The following is a 3,531-nucleotide window of genomic DNA, read 5'->3' as shown; positions in this document are numbered from 1 at the left end:
CAATTGATTAAATGTTACATTTTAGGATATGTGTTGGTTTTCCCACATGTGCCAGAATGGTGACTAAGGACACAAGTGAACGTTTAACTTTTTAAATGTATACAATACACATAATCATTTTGATAAAAAGTAATGGCTTTCAGTTATGCGAAAGAGATTTACAAGTCAGCAAATCTAGAATTAGTAACGCACCAAAAAATTCAAGAAACCAACCTCAGTAATACAGATGTCTATTTTATTAAAAAAGTTACAAACAGGTGGACTGCAGGGTCATCTTACAAAATGACAAGAATGAAATCTATTGGAAAAATTTTACTTTTACAAATCTTTATAGGTCATTGTTCAATGCTTGTACTTGTTACTTGAGATTTTTACCTTTCATTGATAAAGTTACAGTACGTTAGATCCATAATAGGTTACATGATTTTATTTGCAGAGCCCTACTGCAGTGATTTGAACAACTCCTAAACGGATGCCATAGTAAAGACGAGACATATATTCCATTTAATATTAATTTATTATCCTAATAAGCAACTTGACATGCAATCTATTGAGGAAGCTAAAATAACTTTTGGTCCCTTTTCTTAAAATGTGCTGAAGAAACCGCCTTTAAATCACTTTCCCCTGATTCCTGTGATCCTAAGCGAATTCAAGATAAATTTGTTGCTGAGGTCAATGCTGTGGGGGGAACTATCCATAGGAAAGAAATACTGGATATATAAAAAAAATCCATCTGCAGAAAATTTTAAATCATCATGAATTATTTGATTCCTTCAGAATTTCACACAGCTAATAACGATGAACCATGATCACTTAACCTACTCTGAACTGAGTGTTTGGTTTTAAGTTTGGTATTAAAGTGCAAACTTAAAATAGGTATTCATTTCAAGCAGTTTATAAATAAGGAACAATGTTTCAGTTGCTTCCACCCTTACAATCTCACCATAAAATTCAAAATCTAAGATCAAAAGTTCACTTTGAGGGAATTTGATTAGGAATCAAATGCAACACGATTTTAAAAAAGGAAATCAAAGTTTAATCAATTTCTACGCAATAATTAATGGTCATGCTGACCAATAAATCACATGAATGTAGATATCACTTTATTGGAACATCACACACAATATAAATTTAAAATTGCCACACCCTTCCATAAACCATCACTGCATATATTAGAGCTTTCCTTGACAAAGTTATTGAGCTAGTATTATAGATCAAAAGTATAGTTTTGGTTTTTTGTTTTGTTTTTATTTAGAAGCATGTTCAAATGACTAAAGCTGGGCTCCTAAACTCGAGAACTTTGGTGCAGTAGGTGAGCTGCAGTTACTAACTTCTGCAAATTAAAAGCACACAACTACAACCAAATAAAAACCCAACAAGAAAATACTGTCAAACTTACAAAATTTTAAAGTCATTGCTAGAAAAAGCGCTTGTGGTCAAGATGTTAAAACTGAACCAAAAGATTACTCTTAAGAAAGTTTCCTTTCTGTTTCTATACCTGTGTTACTGTTAAAATGTTCAAGTATTCAGACAAAATGTGCTGATTAGGTAAACAACATGGAAGGCAATGGCTATTAGAAGCACATTTGGAAAAAAAAAAAAAATCCAAAAAACAAACAAAAAGCCCAGAGACTTGGCGCTATCCTTTCCTGTTACACAGATTTTTGTCTCTACTACGAACATGCTTCTTGAGAAAGAACTAAAAAGCAACTGTGATAGTGCAAGAAAACTTTAACAAATATTGCTTTAAACTATTCTTCAGAAAGACAAATATTAAGAACTAGAAAGCGTATATGATTTTATTTGAATTCAATTTTACATGTGCAGAAGTCTACTAGATGTCAATTACAAGCCTGACAGGCAAAGCTGAGCGATCTCTGTTTAGGTATACAATTAATTTACCATGGATACAATATCCCTTTTCAAAGGCATTGCTAAGTAGGTCATAACTAAATTTAGAACTTCACAGAAAGGAAAATGTTACTGCTGCAATTCGATGCTGTAAATGAGATTAACACATGTGAAAACCTAATGGAATCAAATGCTTAACTCTTCAGCTAGATGCTCTACAGTCAATTTCAAATAACAATTGTAACTTTCAGAACATGTTAATTACAAAAACACATCACAAACTGCACTTGAAGAAAAGGGATACTCCATCCATATAGGTAAAACGTGATCTTTAGTTTCTTTTTACAACACTGCCACACGTAAACCAAGTCTCAAAGTATTAACCAACCATTTAAAGGAGAAAGATTTTACAAATAGAATGAAGCACTGGTGCGAGGTAATATACAGAAGTAACCATTTGTTTAAGGCTCAATTTTTTTCTCCATTATAACTTTCTTTTAAAAGGCATTGAGTAGGTAATACTGAGTTTGAGTATTTAATAAATACAAGTTGAGAAACTGATTAAAGAAATCAATTAAAATATTAAAAATTAATTCTTGCATATTAGCCATCAATAAGAACTTAGAAAGCTACAAAAGGACTGATTGATAAAGAACAGATTTTAAACATATGGTAAACGTGCTAAGCATTCCTGTTGAAGGTCGATGGATCTTGAAGGCCAAAGACCTTATGCACTTAATTAGATGTATGGCAACATGCTGTAATAGAGACAGGTTTACCAAGGCTCAGTTCTGCAACCCAGGTTGTAAAGTTCTCCAAAGCAGCATCTGTGCAAATTTCCTCTGAGTTTTATCTGCAATTAAGATTAAAACGTTGTAAAAAGATAGAAATATAGATCACAGTTTAAAATGAGAACACTGACAACAGGTCTGTATACACATGGAACTGGTACCAGAATAAGTATCTGAATGTGGAATTTCACTGTGTTCCCCATCAGTTTCAATTAAAAAGTGATTTTATGTGGTCAAAAAAAGCCACTGAGGGGCGCCTGGGTGGCTCCGTCGGATGAGAGGCCGACTTCGGCTCAGGTCACGATCTCGCGGTCCGTGAGTTCGAGCCCCGCGTCGGGCTCTGTGCTGACAGCTCGGAGCCTGGAGCCTATTTCAGATTCTGTGTCTCCCTCTCTCTGACCCTCCCCTGTTCATGCTCTGTCTCTCTCTGTCTCAAAAATAAATAAATGTTAAAAAAAAATTTTTAAAAAAAAGTCACTGAAAATTAGCAACAGACACTAATGACGCACTGGATATAGTCTATTGTGTGTATGTAACTCTGGCTTATTTTTAAATACGTTATTATACTTTATACAATATCAACAATGTTCTTACTGGTTTAAAAGATTTTACAGTATAAAAGTGGCAGATAGTACTTCTACTTGGAATCTGATTTCTTCATATTTGTCATGGGAAATGGCACTAGAATTAAATGCATATTAATTATGAGCAAACTTGACAGTATGCACAACTTTTCAAAGTTTAGGGTTTTTTAGAAATTTTAAAATAAGAAAATGCTATTCCATCACGGTCTAGCTATTGAGCACCTCCTAAGTGCCCTGACTTGGGTTAGATGCTAGGTGACAGCAGTAGTTCAGCGGCTGCCATTCCGGCTGCCCTTTTTTCGGAC

General features: G+C 34.0%; 1 protein-coding gene across 1 annotated transcript in view; it reads right to left on the bottom strand.

Annotated features, from left to right (window-relative positions):
- Positions 1-214: 214 nt before the first annotated feature.
- The window catches only part of RAP2C (RAP2C, member of RAS oncogene family), a 14,660-nt gene continuing 11,343 nt past the window's right edge, over positions 215-3,531 (bottom strand). Inside the window, exon 3 of the mRNA XM_040468074.1 lies at positions 215-2,704. The gene's annotated coding sequence lies outside the window, so the exon portion shown is untranslated. The remainder of the gene's footprint in view (positions 2,705-3,531) is intronic.

The sequence above is a fragment of the Herpailurus yagouaroundi genome, unplaced genomic scaffold (genome assembly GCF_014898765.1).
Source record: "Herpailurus yagouaroundi ecotype Mexico unplaced genomic scaffold, PumYag 67681, whole genome shotgun sequence".
NCBI lineage: Eukaryota > Metazoa > Chordata > Mammalia > Carnivora > Felidae > Herpailurus > Herpailurus yagouaroundi.
The sequence above is the reverse complement of the archived record's forward strand: the minus strand, read 5'-3'. Positions and strand labels throughout refer to the sequence as shown.